Consider the following 20,741-nt stretch of genomic DNA (forward strand, 5'->3'; position numbering starts at 1 on the left):
AAGTAATAGCATAAGGTCTGTGGGGAGAAGCCACGTATATCATCTATGACTGAGCACCAGAACTTAGATCAGTCAGAAAAGAGCTGCACGCTGCTGTCTGATCTTCTAGGACCCCAATGAATCCAGTGAGCAACTTCAGCAAAAGCCTATATAGGCTGCCTGACAGCAGCATACACAGGATCGGCATCCTTTTTCATACACTTTATAACAAGCAAAGAAAAGTCACAGATTCCTCCAAAACTACTGTTCATCAAACTAAGGGAACATCTGGGATGGTTTTTTTTTGCCATTTTAAAACCTGCCCTCTCAGCACAGCCCATCCAGCACCTCAGGTGTATCTCTCCTGAGAAAAGGGCGTGCAGCTGAAGTTGCCAGTGCTGAAGAGACTGCCTGGCTTCAGTCTAGTTTGCACAAAAATCAACAGCAGAGATTTGGCAGCAGAGTCTTCAACAGTGGCTAGCAAGCAGCAGCCAGGCACAGGGCTGGAGGAGTGAAGTTCAAAGCTGCACAACGGATCACTGCATGGGAAGTGCTCCCACCTAGAAGGAAGCAGATATAACTGCTAAAGTTGACTTTATAGGACATGACAGAAGATACAGATTTCCATTGCAAAAATACCTTATGAGCCCTGAGGCCTCCACCAGTCTTTGTTAGCAAAGTAAAGGCTACCTAATGTACACTATACTAAGATACTTTATGCTAACTGTAAGAAAAGGATCACAAGCTTTTTCATCTATCCTTCTGGCCATGACCTGTCAAGGCAGCTCCATAATATAATACTAGCAGGTGCTGTACAAACAAGAAGACACAGAAGCCCACAAAAAGCAGCTCCTACTCCGACACAGACAAACCCTTAATCATTTGTCTTCACTTCAGACTCCCTTTGTTACCATACTTGATACCTCTCTCCCTAGCTAGATGTGGAAGTGGCACTATTTCTTCCAGTGGCACTAGAAGAAAAAGAGTTTAAGAACCTGGAGGTGGGCTTCCAGACTTTCTACCTGTCCTAGTGCTACTCTTCCAAACTTTGGGAAGAACAGGTGGTGGGCACAGGCAACATATTACTGGCACGCTAGCTTTTACGTGAAATGGCAAAAGAGAAGTTATTCAGGAGAAGAACTGTGCAGAGCTTAACTCACAGGATATTAATCATAACTTGACCTTTCTGTAGCAGCTTTCTTCCTCCTTTTGGGCAAGATTTACTCCAGCAATCTGCATAGTGTTTTGGCCTTTTGATTGCATTTGTAATATAGACAGCTTATGCCACTTGAAACGATACCAAAATATATCATTATGTGAGGGTCAAACTACTCACTGGTCTGAGTTTGAGATAGAAAGCATAGTTGATACACACTTCCAGTAGGAAATCTATGAAAGATCTTTCAGAGAGGGACAAGTCATCTCTGAGATGGTCCAGCGTACACAGAGTAGGCAGCAAAAGTTTGCCAGCATGGAAGGGATGGTGGCTCCATGTCCTTAACTGGAGAGAACACCTCTCCACAATGATGGGGACATAGTCAGGAGATGCCAATAGTAGTATCACTTGCCACTGCTGCTGCCTCTTGATAACCTACAACAATCAGCCCATCACAACCTGACCTGTAAAACCAAGTTCCTCATTTACCAATACAGGTTTTAGAAGACATTTATGGAAGCCTGGTTAATAATTTATCAGTGTGAGTTACATTTTTTCCAGTGATAAAATGCTGGATACCCACATTCCACAGATGAGCATTTCTCCTTACATATCATGTGCAGCAACTATAGTTTAATGTTAGATGCCCTCAGGGAGTATATAGGAGTGGTAAGGACAGTTTTAGCTTGGGGCTACTGAAAGGGTAATAAGATTTATCTATTTGATCACTTACTCAGAGCACAGAGATTTGGGGTAGGTTTTGTTATTTTCCCCACATTTATTAGTATATCAGCTTCTTGTCACACACACGTGCTCTTCAGCCTAGCAGGCATTCTCAGAAGGATTCATGCATGCACCTTGCCTGGGGCAGACTAGCTCATCTTCCAAGAAAATCTGGAAAAAAATGCCTTCCTACATGATAAACCCATATGGTTGAGGAGGAAAAAAGGACAGAAATTTTTCTGTGACTTATTCCAATACTAGATCAAGTGATCTTCCCAGTCCATTGGTATTGAAACACCACTAACCACCAAATACTGTCCCATGTTTCCATGTGTAGACTACTGGGTACTGATAACCGTTTGGGCCCCCTCAGAGACAGGGGAGGAAGAACCTGTCAGGACTGGAAGTTTGTTATTTTATGACAGAAGAACAAGTCTCCCCAGTTTTAAAAAAAGTGCATGATTTTGACTACATCTTTATTCTTTACTTTATCATTATGGCAAATCAGCATGCTCAAACACAAGTCTTTTCCTCTTTTATTTAAAGCCCCTAAAGTAATGTTTCTAGAAACCAGAGTAAATAAATGCAAACAAAAAAGAGGCCTTGACAAAAACACTTTCTGATCATCCCAAGTTTATATTCGATAACAACTCCTGCCTTTACCACTTGTGAATATCAATACTATTCCAACCCTCAGCAATTAAGCTTGTGTTCATGCACAAAAACCCCTAGGCAATTGTTGCTACGTTGTAAATGCTATTCCTGGAATTCTTCAAGAAACAAAACAAAACAAAAACCCCTAAGCCATGAAGTCTTAGGCACAGCCTTCGGTACTAGATCAGACTTTCAACTGTTCAACACCTTAAAAAGTGTCAATTTTTATTCCACTCACTTGGCAATATGAGAAAGTTTTAAAAATACACAACCACAAATGTTATTTTCCACAGGACTCCTGTTCCGTTCAAGACACAGGGAAGATAACAGCAAGGCATCTGCCCAAAATTTCTTCCAAGTTTCACCACTCAGCATATAGCCCATGCCTCATTTGTGGCACATTTTCTCACTCCAGAATACAGAATTAGTAGAAGACTCAACTTTTTCTATCATACTTGTACACACGTATCCAAGTACCTTACAAACACTGATCTAGATAGTATTTTTGATGTATTATCTTAAGTTTTACATAGAAAAGCAAAATCCTTTAAGTTAATCACAGGAAGAAGAAAACTTTGGTACTTCAATGTATCTTGATGGCTGGACACTCCAGTTACAAACAGCCTGATTTTTCAAGTATATTGAGCATCCATAATCCCATATGATTTTAAAGAAACTTATGGCCTCTAAGCACCTTTGAGTATCAGGCCCTGAAGTATAAAATACTTCACCTTGTTATATAGACCAAGAACCCTTCACTCATCCTCTTCTTTCCTTGTGTCCTGGTTTCAGCTGGGATAGAGTTAATTTTCTTCTAAGTAGCTGGTATAGTGCTGTGTTTTGGATTTAGGGTGAGAATAATGTTGATAACACGCTGATGTTTTAGCTGTTGCTAAGTAGTGCTTACACCAGTCAAGGACTTTTCAGCTTCCCATGCTCTGCCCAGTGCACAAGAAACTGGGAGGGAGCACAGCCAGGACAGCTGACCCAGACTGGCCACGGGGCTATTCCATACCACATGGCATCATGCTTAGTATATAAAGCTGGGGGAAGGAGGAGGAAGGGGAGGGATGTTCAGAGCGATGGCGTTTGTCTTCCCAAGTAACCGTTATGCGTGATGGAGCCCTGCTTTGCTGGAGATGGCTGAACACCTGCCTGCCCATGGGAAGCAGTGAATGAATTCCTTGCTTTGCTTCGCTTGCGCACACAGCTTTTGCTTTACCTATTGAACTGTCTTTATCTCAACCCATGAGTTTTCTCACTTTTACCCTTCTGATTCTCTCCCCAATCCCACCACAGGGGAAGGAGCGAGCGGCCGTGTGGGGCTTAGTTGCCAGCTGGGGTTAAACCACAACACCTTGCAAAGGCTTCCCTGTGCCCTCCAAAAAACCACAAACCATCTTTTTTATGGGAAAAACCCCACATTTAACCATTACATATTTATGTGCGCACACACACACATGCACCATTGCAGGACTGCAGAGCAATGATTCTATTAACATAAAGCGATAGTGACACGGGTAAACCGATAAACTGGAAAACCAGTTATAAGCAACATGATTACATTTCTACATTCAAATTCAACAGAGCATCTAAAATCAACGAAATCTGAAACTGTTCTCTGCAACATTAGTTTAAAAGCAGCAGCACTATTGGAAAACTAATCATTTCCAACAAAAGGATTACAAGAGACACTAAGAAAGTCAGTCCCAGAAGCTAAATGGCTTTTCCAGCTGTGAGATGACATCTTCTTGGAAGACATTAAGGAATACATATTTCTATAAGCTTTTTTTATATAGGCTTTTAAAAAAGATGCAAAAACAAAACAAAAAAAAATCAAAGCAAAGTTAAAGTGAATGTTATTAGGGCTGTATAACTCACAAGACGAAGCAGTAAAATGCAGCTAATAACATACACTACAGTTTCAAACTGCTGTTTAAAAGCAGAAAATATAACCAGAAGCTAGCAAGATAGCTTTGTCTTTGCTGCACGTGATTTACTGAACAAAAAGCATAGCCTTGTAAAGAACACACCCCAGGCTACTAAAAGCATATCAAAAGGATAAAATATTCTCCAATCTGAGGGGATTGTACTTAGTAACAGATTATCGAATCTTTTACTTCTCAACTGCTTCAAACTTAACCCAAAAAAACTACAGACCAACCCCAACAACAACAGCGGCAAGTCTGATCCCTTTTATCAACCTGCACTCTCTCTGTATGGGTAATTCGGCATTAAATACTTGTTAAAAATAATATCTGAAGGCAACATTTTCTTTGGTACTTCTATCTATTACTAAGAAAACTGCAAGATTTTACTGAAATAGATCACCCTTAGAAAGGGCGGTTCCTTCCCCTCTTAAATGATGAGTCCTAGAAACTCTAAGTTACATTTTAGCAAATATATTTACATTTACAGCCTTCCTCCCTCCACTCCTTCATCTTTTAAATTTATAAATAAACTACCTGCAGCAAGAACGAATAGTCTTTTAAAAATGGAAGCACAGTACATTTCAAAACAATACAGAACAGCAGATGGAAGAACTTTCTAATTGACTTCAGTATTGTTTAGCAGCCTGTTTGATCATGCAACTCTGCAGTGCGGTTACGCCAGTCCATAGGTCAAACACAGTATGAATTCAAACATTTGCAGAGAGACCACAGGATGCAGAGCTCTTTGCACGTAACATCCCCAGTAAGGTTTCCTGCCATAAGCAGACATGTGGTGTTCAAGCAGGGAACACCACTCTATTAAACAACAACAAAAGTTTAAGCTTTCCTTGAATTAAATTCGAGCTTGGGCACTTTCTTTGGTGCAGAGCAGGGGGAAGAGAAAAGGGGTGCAGGTTGAAATGTACTTTCCTATGAAAAGGATCGATCTTTAGATCATTGAATTTTATGACCAAGACATGATAAACTAACTTTGATATATTTTGGCTATGTTACCCGGTAGATTTGGTAAGCTAACAAACAGATACACTTAAAGTTTAATTCTACTACAGTTACAACCACTAATCTGTGGAAAATGAGTGGATGGTCTCTCTCTACTATATAGTTCAATGTTGCTAGCAGTACACCGAAAGACTGAGTGTACAAAGTGAAGTTCAACTAGCTGCAAAAAAAAATAAAAAAACTTGCAGGACTGGTGTGCATACAGAGTGGAGGTGATGTATTTTTACTTTTTTCACATTACAGTAGGATTCAAATGGCCCACCGCTGCAACAGGCTATGGACACTACAGAAAACCCTAGGGAATGAATTTTTTGTTTCGCTTGCATTGGTACAAGAGGTTATCCCAAGATGCACTCCACTATGTTCATGAAAATCCAAACCACAGTTAAGCCTCTTATGCAAGGCTTACTCACTCACAATTCTTCCAGTGTCACCTGAAAAATCCCATTTTCTGCATACAGCTTGAATGCAGATGCAACATGAATTCCCACAAAAAGGAATTAAGTTACTTCTTTATAGCGATGACCTCGTTCCTCAACAGCAGCAGCCTTTTTTGAGGGGAATTTTACCATCAGAGATGCAGACTCTGATGTCAAAGCTCATCTGTAAGATTCATTCAACTCCCATCTTAGGCCCCCTTATTGTTATGTTTCCTTCACAGCAATGCAAGTGCTTTCCCCCAGTTTGTGAACTTGCATGCACAAATGCAGCTGGTCAGCTCATCGCACACCTGGCAGATGAGATAATAGGGGAGGATAAAATCTATTGTGCTGCACCACAACTTAGCATCTCTCCTGGTGGTAACCCACCAGAAAGCCCAATCCCCAGGTGTAGTTTCCTTGTGCATATCCAGTCCTTCCAAACGACGTGATGTGCAGAGGTGGCATCCATCCCACAGCTCAAAGCAGAGGTATGTGTTCCTCTGACACAAGAACAGACACAAGCCTGCACATCAGAAGAAGAGAAAGCAGAGGTTTGGAGATCACCTGGGCAAAGGACACCTTGCCCACAAAGGTTTTTGTGAGCAAAATCTGATTTGTTTCATCAAGCCAGACTAGCATCTCCCTGGACTGTAAGCAGATCAAGGAGAGGCTGTCTCTGGCTAATCACTGAGGAGCTGGACAGGAGATGATCTCACCCCTGGGATGTTCCCCTCATTGTTTGTGAAGGGAGTAAGCCAGGATACTGAAAAATATTGTGTTTAAATACATTTTAAAGACAACCTTAATTGTTTATACAGACTCCAAATGTTTGGAAACAGGGAAGTCCTACCTATGAAGGCAAAAGGAGAGGCACAGTTAGATTTCCAGGTATCTAGGTGTGGACTAAAATCGGTTTAATAAATGAATCCACTGATCCTAGATGTATTGAGTGAAGGCCTTATTGCTGTTACAAACCACCTGACAAGAAGATTACTTACAACCTATTGTGGAGACAAAGGGAACAGAAGTATCTGAATGCTTTTAGACACTGGAACATACCCTGCAGCCTGGAGAAGTAGGTGAGAAATCAGGATTAAGTGACCACTTAATTGCTAGACACAGATTACTCAGATTACTGATTTTCCATGCTGCCACAGAATTGGGTAAGTAGGACTCAGACTAAGTTCACCAGAAGACTGGGGAATACGTAATACTCATCCTATATGCATTTACATGCATAAAATCACATGAAACTATTCTCAAAATCCACCCATCAATTTACCTGCTCCGACATCTTGCTTGTATTGAGCTCTCTGAAATTTTCATCATCTTTTCAAATATTCTCTTCCCCTGTAATAGCAGGCAAAGCTTACTACAATTTGTTTAAAGGCATTTAAAGATAAGACATTTAATATTATTTGGCACTCTCCAACTCTTCAATCAGATTGTGTCTCCTCTGTAATTTATTATAGAAACTTATAAAACGGAAATTCCATCTATACAAGTAATTTCCATATAAATTATTATAAAATCCAAAAATTCTTGGGAAGTTTCTTAGATGCTTTTGTTCTGTGATACATTGTCATGTAAATCACCAGTTAACCACTGCTCATGAGAATCTCTATCACTATGTAAAAATATGAAAAAGGATAATCCTCCAAGAGGAACAGCAGATTGCTGCTAAGAAGAAACTGTTTCCACTGCATGTAAGACACAGCAAATCTCTTACCTTCTCTATACTTCAGCTCCCAGCCTACACAGAGAGAACCCCTTTCTCTTGCCTTGAGAGGTTATCTCAAGGAAAAACATATCAAGGATCATGAGGCTCACTGATATTATGGATATACCAGACATTTCACTAAAATGCACACGTTATGTCAAATTGCTAAAGTCCTCAATTTATTTTCTGTGGCAAATAGGGTCCCTTCTTTCTTGGTTTGCATATAACATTAGGCGGGCCAAGGAAGCCTCTCCATTAAAAAATACTCAGTATTTTTTTCTATTATAAAAGGTCATTTTCCTAACAACTTTCCCAAGTTACCTATCAGAGATGAAGTTTTCCCATGGTATTCACACTGATGTTTTGGGACATATTTTAGCAAAAGTTTCTGAAAAGAGCAAGGAAAAAAACCCACCACATTGCTCTTACTTTGTCATAGGTGTAACAATTTCCATTTTCACAAATTCATATATAAGTTTTAGGGCAGGGACTTCAAACTCAACAAACAGGATAGGGAGCATTTTCTACCCAGGAGTATCTTTTTGCAGACGCTGTTAAAATTTATCTGGTTAAAACTGCTTAAATTTTAAGCTTGTGGAGAAACACATAGGTCGTACAAGTTTGATAAAGACTTGCTAGAGCTACCAAATACACAAAGACAGAAATTTCCCAAGGATCACATTTGGGCTGATTTTGGGAGAATGAGAAGGAAAAGAAACCAAACTAACCACAAAATAAAATAAATATGACATGAAAAACACCCTATGTGCAAGACATACTGGGCAGCCTGATCTATAAGAATTGCTGGCTATGCCACTTATAGTACATCCAAATCAACTAATTCCATCTTTTCTCACCCTTACCAAAAGGGAGGGTCTTTCAAGACTTTTCCATAACCATCTGTGTCATCCCTCAAGCAATGAAACTCAAGTTTCTGGAACTGCTGAAACTATATGCTTAGCAAAAAGAAAGAATACTACACACCAAAACAAATAATTTGATTACTTTCTTGTCTAAGTCAATACTAATAAATGGTTTAAAAGTTAATTAAATGGGTAGATTGAGCAAGCAAGGCACTGAAAGCTAAGACTAATACCCTGGGGTATCAATATAGAAACAACTCCATTTAGGAGGTTTCATAAAATTTAGAAAGCATGCTTTAATTTTTAGACTTCTATCAGGTCTATTAATTGCAATAGTCCAGAATACGAACTTAACTGAGGAAGCATAAGGGCACTGGTTCCACTTAGTTATGGAGAACTGTGGGAAGGAAAATGAAGGTGTGATTCAGTATTTGCCCCATTCCTTCTGTTATTTCATAGTCAGAAACACCAGCCTCGCTGGACCTTTTTTCTGACCTAATGCGAGTGCTCTTATGCTTTGCCTCAGAGAGCATGAAAAGCTGCACTAACATGGGTCACAAAAACTCATTGCAAAATATCACGGTTAATGGTTGTAAGCCTTAAATACTATTCTGCTGTTTTCTGCTTGGCTGACTGCTCTGCTTCATTAAGTGGGTAACCTGTCTTTTGGGTTTTATTCCTCACAGCTCCCCGCACCCCCCTGGAAGGTCCAACAGTATTTTGGTAAAGTAGTCACTCTGTCCTTAGTGCTCTACTGGAATAAAAGAGTGACAAACTGTCGTACCAGCAGTTGGAAAAGGGACTCTAAGCATGAAATAATTAGAGCTGTGAAAAATTACTTGGGTTTTCTAGAGCTTGAGGCAATTATTTTCTTTGTGATTCAGCCATTATGACTGCAACAATCATTCTGTTCAAACTCACTCTAGAGTAAAAACTATTCAAACCCTTTCAGTATAGATTTTGTTCCAATCCAGAATTACCACAAACCTTGGAAAGCCTACTTTGATTTTCAAGCTTGTCATTAAAATCTGCCCCCACAAACATGCCCATATCTCAGCTTCACATAATTTAAGTTTTCACAGAAGACTGAGAACTACCAGCCTCCAGTTCTGCTACCAGCCTCCAGCAGATTTCCAGATGTGCAGGGGTGCGCATATATGAGTCTCCATGTGTGTGAGGGAATTAACCATTTAAATTGGTGTGTGGAAGGACACTAAAAGGACTCCCCCCATCCACTGTGCCAGAGAGAATTCTTCACGAGAACAGAGTCCAGTTTAAACTGCTTTAAATACAGGGATCCAGCTCCTCCAGTAATATAAACTGATATGGCTCTGTTGAAGGAAAAAGAATTGTCATTATATTGTTCAGTTGGGTTCAGTTTGGTTCTTTCTAAGCTCCATTCTTAGTCTCCCTCAAACTCAACACTTCAATACAAAGTTTTGTTACAACAGTCAGAGGAAAAAAAAAAAAAGGTCTCAGGTAGCCAGGGAGTTGCAATAAACCAGCACAGTCCCTGAGCACATTAAAGCATACTCTTCCTCTGCTAGAATCACTGGACACCTTTTCAGCCAAAGTCCACCAAAAAATGTAATTGGTAAAATTTCTGTTTATTTCTAGAGAATCCCAGACATCAAGTACCGCACAGCATTTCATTACAATGCTGGCATGGTCATTACTGCCCTGCTGTTCTATACATTGTCTCATGCTGATCTACCATTTATGTTTCTTTATACGATAGTGTTTCAAACCGTAGTTGGAGAAGTCAGCCTCTACTACTGAAGATCGTACTATTGCAGTGCAAAAAAACTCACAGGCAGAAAGCCGAAATTATGCTGTACTATGCTCTGTATTCATGAATCAATATCCTCAGACTCCAGCAGGTATTAACCGGAGGTGCAGCAGTAGTAAGTTGGGTGGATCAACACTGTGGGATTCCTTAAGTAATAACAGAAAAGTTGTAATGAATTAATAGTCAATGCAAAGAATATGGCCATGGTCCCTTAATTTAAGGATGCAGAAATTTTATAATACAAAAGGCACTGGCATCTGGCTAATTCAGGAACATCAGCTTGAATGCCAACTCTTGGCCAACTGAAAGATTCTCCTTATTTTTAGGGAGCCCTGCACTCAGCCGATTTTCTTTTTGCACTATCCACATTCACCAATAAACAAAGAATATGATACCACATGGGGTACACTTAATATTAGAGGTATTTTCCACTGCTATTTTAAGATATTCTTTCAAAAGAGCAAGTTTCTGTCTGTGCTATGTAGCTTTTAAAATGAACCACAGGCTGCTTTCGGTATACTAGGTTCTTCAAAACTAAACAGAGAAACCTACTAGGAGACAAAAAAACTCTTTCTAAACCACAAAACACAGACTGTTAATTGTCACTGGCCTCCTGCTTATTCCCTGCTGCCCCTTGAGACATGATATTGCCTAAAAACCGTAGCATATTGCCTAAAAACTGCTATTTGGGTATGCATGTTAGTATTACAGTAAAGGAAAACACTTTATGATCCCATAAAACGATGCCAGAATTTTTTATCCCCACATAACACACTTTTAAGACCTCATATAGGTATTTTTAGTGCTTTCCTTCCCAAAATGCTGTTCAAATATCTGCTTACAATATTGAAAGAAGAATATCTTACTATGTATTTTATCCTTTATGATTTACACATCTTTTGATTTCCCTCCCCAAAACAAAAAAATAAGTGGAAAGATAACAATGGGGGACCTTACACTGACAGCAGGGCTCAAGAATATTTGCAGGAATGAAAAGAAAGCTTTCAGCCTTCTCTCACATAATTTATGCACTAATAACTGAGCATTACTTCATTGCTGTCCTCAAGCATAACTGTCTAAAGACATTTGCATAGTTATCTAACAAAAAATTCTGTGAATTGACTTGAAAGAGTTTTCTATATATATGAACATATACATATTCATTCTTCTTGAATAAAGCCACAGCTTTCATACTATACAGACTGCAGTTAAACTCTAATGTTGAACTTCTGAGTGTCTCTTATTGTCTTGACCCATTTCATGCTTGGGCTCTCTTCCCTCAGAAGTCAAAGCAACGTGATTCAGCCGCCTGGGGACATGAAGCAGCCCCCAGCATGTTCTCTGCCCACCAACACTGCATCTTCACCTGATGCAATGAGACGACAGGAGGGACAGAAGCACTCTGAAGCCAAGAGGAGAAAACCACTCTTATTTTTTCTGGCTTCAGCTTGCACCTATGTAAGTGAAAAGTATCTCCACTGTAAAATCAGTGACGACAGTAAGACAAGCAGCTCCACTCCATTTAGTGATCCCTGCCTTGTTACTGGTTATTTTGTCATTTTATTTCCCTATTAAAAGAAAAGAAAGTCACATCCCTGGTTATGTGAGGCTGCCACATGGTGATACATTGTTCTGTCCCTCTTGCCATTCCTCTGTTCCTCAAACGTCACAATGAAAAACTTCAACCTGGTCTCATTCCCTCACCCTTAACAACAACCAGAAGCTCAAAAGGGGCATTGTTGAGAATGTAAAAAATAAAGGCAGTTTAAAAAAAGTGCAAATTTATAAATCAGGTGCAGTCTACTTCCAAGCAGAATCCAAATGATTGTATCAAGTCAAAAGACAAGAGACTTTGATTGCCCTATACTCAAAAGCTAGAAGTAATAAAAAACCCCATGTACTACAAACAGTACTTAAACTATTCCACCATAAACAGCTTGTGCAATTAAAGTTCTCTCTTTTTTTATTAATTCATGGGGTTTTCAAATTTGAGATCAGCTGTTTGTGCACTAGTGATACAAATTAACACAAAAACACCCCAAACAAACTTGCAATCCACACTATGATGGCTATGTTTTCAGTATTAAATTAAACATGATGTTGCCCAGATTTAAGGTTAAGAAACAGTTATTGCTTTTCTAACATTACTATTTCAATTAAAGGGAGGTCAGGCTAATAAACCATCATTTGTGATATTGCTATGCATTTTAAGGTGGCATGCTACAGGTATGGAGAGTCTCTGAATTGATCCATAGTATGTTTAAAATGAATTAAATGAATCTCTCTCTAGTAACAGCACTGACTCAGATCAATCTCATCAGAAGCCAACCTGTGAATGAGTGGAGAGGTTCATCGAATGAAAGCCAGAAGCTTCATGATGGGAGCGGGCACAGGAACAAGCCAGTAGAAAGACTGCACTTGTTCAGAAAGAGGACTTTCAGTTAGGTCATTTCAGTAAAGCAGTAGAACACAAAGACTTTTAAAGCAAGAAAAAAGAAAATCCACAGCTCTTTTTTTGCTTTTACCCAGGAGCAAGTCCTTTAATCCTGAGCCTGGGAGAGAAAAAGCGATCTTCAGAAGGTGGCAAACTGTTTGGAAAACAATTCTATACCACTATCTTTGAACCAGAGGTCTTACTCTTAAGTGTAAAAGCACCAAACATGTAGAGTATTTCTAAATATGCCCAAGGCTTAACTCTGTTCTGAAAAGCAACGAACTTAAAAACAGTACCTTGTGACTGGTTTACAAGTTTTACTACTTGTGCATCCCCGATTCATGCAGGGAGGTAGATTGCAACTGAGTTTCCTGTCCTCACATAAGAGAGACACTGCAACCGCAGCACCGTTCAAAGCAGATGCAGGATTCTGTCCAGGCTGCTGTAGATGACCATCTTTTTGTCAATTAAAACCATCTACAATCTCATTGGAAGCTGAAGGATGCGGACAATGAAGACAAATCCTTTAGAACATTTCTTTTCTCTTGTTTTCCTCAAAACCCAACTTCACTCTGAAAAATGACATTAGAAACACCTGCAAAAGCCTTCTCACTAATTTAGTGAGGATAATGCTGATGATTGCTACAGGTATCAATGGTTCATGTCTTCCGTCAAGCCTAAAGCCGAATGCTTAATTGGTTTTACTTCCAAACACAGTCTTTTCGTATTTGGAAACATGGTGTGGCAAACTAACATTAAAACGTTTGCACAAAATTAATCAGAAGTGAGCTCATAATTTCAATTCAGATATAAACAATATTACATTCATTATTTAAACACTTAATAGAGAACGTGCACTTTCAAAACTCGTGTCCCACAAATCATTTTGACATGTTTCTGCTCCCTTCACACAAGAAATGAAACGTCATCAGCAAGGTCATGGTTCAAAGTCATTTCAGGGCAAACTGCAAATTCCTGCCAAACCAGAGACTGTCTCTCAAAAAAAAAAAAAACCGCTTAAGAAAAGGTTTGATCAGGAGGGACTTGTACCTTATCGTGGATGATACTGCTTAAACAATTCCCTTAAAGGTTCCCACAATCATAACCAAAACAAACCCCAGCCTAAAGACATTGAGGAAAAACAGCAAATCCAAAGGAATATTATTTCTAGCGTGAAGCGCTGACAGCCCAAATAATGGCAGAATGCACAGCTAAATTTGCCTAAATGGCCTCCATTCAGGTTCTGCAATTAGAAAAGCCAAAGCCAGACAAGCATGTACTAATGAAAGCACAGGGTTTACAAATACACCAGCAGCACCATGGCACGCAGAATTCCTCACACCCTAGTCTTTCAGGGCACGCCTTACTCACCCCAGTGCCAGCCAGATGACACTTGTGTTTGCACAGGTTACTCATACTTCTCCACCTTTCTTTGCTGCCATAATCATTTCACAGCAGAAACGGAAAATACCAAGGAGGTATAGCCTTCTCCCTTATTAGTTTTCTGTCTTGCCTAATAAATCATTATTCTCCGGTGCATTAATAATTTTTCTTCTCCTGACTGCATCCTACTTGTCCATATTGTTCTGACAGCAAGGGTTTCAAAACTAGACAGGGTTAAAACCAACAGTCCCATTAAAAGCTTAGCTATGGCTTCATTACTTTTTCCCCTCTAAAACTTAACACTAGTGATAACAATGGAGTGGGCTCTAATCAGGTGATACAACAGTTAACAGACATTTTCCCTACTATATTATCTTAGTCTACTTAAAATATATCTATAGACCAAAGGGACAGAAATACTCCTAAAGAGAAGTATATGCTTGTACTTTAACAAAAGTTAAAAGTAACAGAGCATGACAAAGTCAAAGAAGCAGTTTTATAGTTGGCAACTATGAAAAATGTTTTGAACCTACGGGCTTCAGGAATACTCACTTTCATCATATTCCAGTCTTCTGGATTACTTTACACAAGATGAAGATTCTCCAGTCCCAGTACAAATCTCGTGTTCTCCCCCATCCACGTTAGCACACTCCACAATGCAGTTGGTACTATTGCTGCACTAATGCCTACAGTGAGTGGATGGTAATTCCTACACCAGATCTTTATTTAATTGAATGTATGACTTATGCTTCTCTTAGCCTTCTGAAGGCATACGTGTGTATAAGCACCTGACATCCTTGGCATCATTAGCCTATTTATTACCTTAAGCAGGTTTAATATTGTGAGATCAGGAATTCAGTTCCTTATTTCCTCCCTTTTTCTCTTCCCCAGCCCATCAGGTACCAGGGATTTTGTGCAAGATTCAGGAAAAGGAATAAGGTTTTAGAAGGGATATTAAGTACATCTCTTCCTAAGTCTGACCATTCCTACAGTTCTGCAATGTCCCCAGAAGTAAAGACAAGCTCAGATTCAACTCATAGACAATTGCTCAAAAAGCCATCAACTGTGCCATGTAGCAACTGCAAATGAAAAATATCGTCTCCAAATGACAAATGGCTTGCTTTCAAACAGTGCTTTCTCCCAGAAATCTGTCTAATAGCAGAACCCTTGGAAACAGTGTTCCCATGGTCATGGACATTTGCTTCCATGGTATTCAGATAATACCCTGCAAGTTCCATACCATACATATAAAAAAACCCATTTCCTTCAAGCTCCACTCTCCTGTTCAACCCCTGGAAATGCATTGGTGCTGTATACAGTTCCTGCATTGTCCCCATCCCTGTCATGTATTACATATAAACTTGGAGAAATTCATGCTGTGAACACGTTTTCCTCCCATCTGCCGATAACACTGCTACTTCCACAGTTTGCGAGACTGTACAGGTGAAAGGTATTAGTCTAATCCAAAAGTTACCAGAGTCCCAGTGGGGAGAGACTAATAAGTTCAGCTGCATTCAGATAACAAGTTATCCCAACACATAATGCAATCACTCCTAAAAGCACTGTCTTCCTCACATGAAATGGCTGTGGTGAAAGGTAACCTCTCACCAAAAAAAGGCTATAACAAATTCATCCGAAACCAAGACAGAGCAACTGAAAAAAGAACTTATGTGTCAACCACAAGGGACGCCCCAGATAATTTAAATGTTCCAGAGATGCATTGAAGTGAAGATGCAGAACAACTCACTTAAAAATAAATAAATAAAATGATCATTTAAGAAGATTCCTGTTAATACTAATTTGTGGAATATAGTACAAACCACGATGGAATTTTGTTTCTTTTCCGAGATCCATTTATGTTTCTAAGCAATACAAAAAGCATACCCAGGGAAACGTTACAGTGCAAATAAAAAGGTACAGATTAGAGTAACTGAATTATGAAGAAATCTCAGTGCAGGCTGAGGTAAAGATAAAAAACCTAGATGAATTGAGTTCCCAAGCAACTGATCCTGCTCTGAAGCTGTGCCTCAGCATATGGAAAGCCGCAGAGAATGGGGCCGCTCAGTCACACCCAGGACAGACTAAGATACAAGCTTAAAAAGACCTTTTTTTATAGCAGAGACAGGCTGTTTGGAACAGGAAGGCGGCAAAAGGCTTCATTGGCATATATTGTATGTATACATTATGTTCATTGGTATACATTGTATGTATATGTTTATATGGTCCTTCTATATAAATAGATGAGAAAAACTACTCTAAAGATCGAAAAAGAAATACGCACATAGCAGCTTCCTGAGCCTACCACAAATATACCTCCTACCTACAGCCCCTGGACTCCAACCCATGCTGTTCTTCAAGGTCTGCTCTTCCAGCTGTTCTTCCCGATTCCGCTTTCCTAAGTTTTGAGGCTCTGGGATAACACATCAGCACACTCATCCCTGGTACGAAGGCGGCTTGATTAGAAGGCAGAGTAAATGTAGGCAAGGTAATAGCAATAAAGAACTGGGAAACAAAGTGCTCAGTCACAGAGCAATCCTGCACTGCAGCTGTCTTCAGCCATCGCTCTATCAGATTCCCTTCCTCCCTCCCACCCCACGAGACCAAATGTCTTACTAACACACAGCAGTTAATCATCAGATATGAAATTTGTCTCTCTTGATAAGGAGATTTAGAGGAGAAAACATTATGTAATAAGAACATGTTTTGTAGATAGGCAAACAACTAGACGACTGCAACATCACACTGAAAATTGTTTAATGAGATCCTTCATACCTACTGTTTTTCCACTCTGAAAAATAGAGCTACAACCCAAAACTCACATAGAATTTTGGTTAAATAAGCATTTCTCCATCCCAAAAGAACTCAAGATTTCAACTACCATGAAATCTATAAAAGTCAAAACATGCTAATAAGTATTTCTTAAGGGTAAACATAGTGCTGAAGACAGCTTAGAAATGTTAACATGTTAAATCACTTCAAATATTTAAACACACTGATATTGTCTGGAAACGATACCCACACCTCCAGCCTTACAAACCACATTCCTCAAACCTTACTCAGATGTATGAACAGCAACTCTCACCTTCCGGATCTTCACTATATTCACTTAGATGCAAACCAGAAGCACAGAGACCCCTGGATCTAATTGCATTTGGGGAATAATTTATATTAGAGATACACAGAAAAGCACAGAGCCAAAAGGTAACCACCAATATTATCGAGCCCTTTTACATCAAGAAACTTGAGGGAGTAAAGGGAAGGAAAGAGAGGGTTTGCTTTCAGAGATAACACAGCTTTCCTGATTATATGCCTAATAGAGGCAATAAGAGTTCATTATCATCACCTGTTCCAGCCTCCCCTAGATATAGCCCATAAGATTTCCCCACACTAAGTCCTGTTAAAAATAGACCTGCCTTTAGAAAAAACATCCTTGGTTTAAAGTTTTTTAATGATGAAAAACTTTAAGAAGTTACTAGTCTAATGAGTGCTGTTATTTTGAGAAACTGCACCCTCTGTCTAGTCTCAGTATGTCCAACTTCAAATTTCCAACGCTGGATGTTGTTACACCTTTTCTCTCGTGAGTGAAGAGCCCATTCCTCACCTTGACGTTTCTAGGCAATAATCCAATCACTTCTTTCTTTCTTTTGGATCCACTCAAGACAACATACGCTCCGAGTGGTTTTACAGCAAGGGGCTTTTAAATGTTTTATATACAGCAGTGGGCTGCACCTTGCACACAAATCTCTCACCTGAAGTGCATACAGCAAACCAGTAACACTTGTGCACCTCACAGGTCATTTTCCCACCTGCTCCTCTATCTTCTCCCATTCAGCTGGCTGACCACCCATCGACCTTCCCAAGGCTTTCCAAAAACCACTAACTCTGGGGTGCAGAATCCCCAACTAACCATTCCTTGTGGTACGACTCCGCTTTTGGTATGCTGAAATGCACATTGGCTAGCTGTACTCAGTAACTACCAAGTAACCCAAACTACTTTATATAAGTGGTTCTCAGTCTCCATCATTTACTCCTTTCTTTGTATAGTCCTATAACAACATTTAAGTAATACATTGTTATATTTAATAACGAGTAGGCTGTAATTTTTAAAGCAAAAACCTGGAGGAAGAATTTAGGCAGCACCCAGCGAGAGCTGACCTTCCCCGAGCGCCGCAGAGCCGCTCAGAGAGGGCAATGAAGCGCCCGTTCCCGACCGTCCCCCCGGACAGTAACCACGAAGGGCACGGCTGACGGGCAACATCCACCACCTTCAATTTTCATAGTAACGTATGGTAGGAAGCGTTAAAAAATAAAACCCAGCCAAGCGTGCAAGCGCCTCCGGCCAGGTTACGAAGGCCAGCAGCAGCGGCTCTCGGGGTGGGGGGCGGGGGCCGGGCCGGACGAGCCCGGCGCCGTCCCCCGGCCGCGGCACTCGCCCTCCGCCGGGACCGCGCCGCGGGCTCCCTCCTCCGAGTCCTTCTCACGGGGAGAAAAATACCCCGCACAGCTGCTGTTAAGAAAGAGGGACTTACCAGGAACACCGGCAGGAGAAAAGAGATACCTACGAGCAGCAGCATCCCCGCCGCCGCGGGCTGCTGATGCCAACTCGGCAGCTGGATGGAGGCGGGAGGTGAAGTCCCGCTCCCGCCGCCGCGGGGCTCAGCTGCCGGCTCCGGCGGGGAGCGCACGCAGACCCGCACTCGCTCGCACGCCCGCAGGGTAGGGGCAGACTCGCTCGGAGCCCGCAGCGGCAGCCAGCCTGGCCCCTTCCCCGCCCGCAGCGCCGCTCTCCCCCCGCAGCCCAGGGCTCCCGCCGCGCCCGGGGAGGGCCGGAGCCGCCCGGGGGTGGCTCCCCGCCCAGCCCTCCCCGCCGGCAGCGGAGCCGCCTCCTCCGCCCCGCGGGCGTCCCCCCGTACCTCTCCGGCTGCCGCTGGGCGAGCCCCACCGCCGCTCCGCAGCGGCCACCCTCCGGCAGCGCCCCTCGCCGGGGGATGCGGGGTGGGAGCCGCCGCCCGGCGCTGCGGGGAGCGGGGCGGAGCAGCCGGCGGAGCAGCCGGCGGAGCGGGGCCGGGCGGGGACGCCTACCCGGCGGCCCCTCTCCCCTCCCGGGCCGCTCCCCCTCGGGGCACAGGGCTGCCCGCCCCGGGGCACCGCCCGTCTGGGGGTCCCGCCTGCCGCGGGCCACTGCCCGCCAGCGCAGGTCTCCCCCTCCGACGGGGCGGGGGAAGGGTGCGCATCCCCTTAACATCACCTCCTCGGTTCCGGCGGTGTTGTAGCTGCGCGGAGCCAGCAGCGCAGGAGGCAAGTCAGTGATTTCTCAGAATGGGCTTGGAAGGGGGAAAAAGGTGTTTACTTTACAGTTTTACGGTTTTTCAACCATTAGGAAGCAGCAGCTGTATCTGTTCTGTGCGCTGGGCGAGGGAAGCGTCCAAAGGGTAAAACAGTATGTAAGCGTACAATAAAAGGCACTTGTCCTAGCTGTCCTCCCTACAGCTACGTACAATAGGTCTTAGATGCAGTGCTTGGAGACATGGTTTAGTGGGGGACTTGATGATCTTAAAGGTCTTTTCCAACCTAAACGCTTCTATGATTCTATCGCTTTCAATGGTTCAAACGAGCTAGATTTATCAAATAGCTACAAGTGTTACAAAATATTCCAGATTTCAAAAGTAACCAAGCAAAACAGCACCTTGATTCATCCAGATGAATTGAATGATTCATTCACCCTCACAGGCATCCTTGGGCACCTGAAGAGCTCGCATAGCAGGTGTCTAAGAAAGATAAGAAACTAATTGGCACTTATGTGCATTTTCTAACACGTTAAAATATGTTTTTGAAAGTGGTGCAGTAAACAGAAGTAGGCCACATGAAAATACTTAAAAGCTTTTCTTTTTCACAGCTGTAACTGACTTTAAAACTGATCTAATTTTATCACTTTCAAAAAATTCCAATGCATGCAACCAAAATCTCCTGCTCAGCTTTCACACATAAAATTTTAGCATAAAAATGGAAGGTTTTGCCCAATAGCAATGTAATGTTACGTGTTACCTTTAAATTCCTAGTGTTGCATTTTTAAGAAACTGCAGTGCTTGTATTATTCCAAATGATGCGTATGTGGGGAGGTTTATACTTAGGAGGTGCAGTGTTTACTTGGTTAGTATATAAATACAACCCCTTTGAAGGGTCATTTGAGTTTGCTACATGTTATACTCACGACATCATGCTTTGACTTGTTCAGGAAAAGCTATTGAAGGGATGTGCTCTAAATTAAATGCTCAGATCTGTCGTTTGTAATTACCAGAATAACACATTGGTCTCTATAACAGTGTAAATTATTATAAAAAAAGATATGGAGGTGAATATATTCTGTAACGCATGATTTAATTTTAAGTATTAAAACAACAGCTTCAGATTTATGTGGTTTTTTACAGTTTCATCTTATAAATGTTGCTTGGGGGCTGGTGGAAGGAAGGGCTAGTATCTGTGTAGCAGCCCGAGAGCTCAGATAGAGCATTACCAACCAGGACGCCCAAGTACAAGGAGAATTTCTGAGAAACATCACCGACCTTTTGTGTTTCTGTTGGGACAGAAAGCAGCCACTCTTAGAGACTGGAGGCCCCATGTTATTTTGGTAGCACTGCCCTATACCAATCTGTATTTCTTAAGCACC

General features: G+C 41.5%; 1 protein-coding gene across 5 annotated transcripts in view; it reads right to left on the reverse strand.

Annotated features, from left to right (window-relative positions):
- The window catches only part of SYTL5 (synaptotagmin like 5), a 100,438-nt gene extending 81,350 nt beyond the window's left edge, over nucleotides 1-19,088 (reverse strand). For 4 of the 5 annotated variants that reach the window (XM_087758702.1, XM_087758704.1, XM_087758703.1 and 1 more), the window contains exon 1: nucleotides 18,604-18,816. The gene's annotated coding sequence lies outside the window, so the exon portion shown is untranslated. Of the gene's footprint in view, nucleotides 1-18,603; nucleotides 18,817-18,987 lie in introns of those variants that run through there. The other variant, XM_087758701.1, reaches the window with a different exon arrangement.
- Between the last annotated feature and the right edge of the window lie 1,653 nt (nucleotides 19,089-20,741).

Source organism: Nipponia nippon, unplaced genomic scaffold, assembly GCF_047370975.1.
Source record: "Nipponia nippon isolate SJK-2023a ecotype South Korea unplaced genomic scaffold, ASM4737097v1 scaffold_2, whole genome shotgun sequence".
Lineage (NCBI taxonomy): Eukaryota > Metazoa > Chordata > Aves > Pelecaniformes > Threskiornithidae > Nipponia > Nipponia nippon.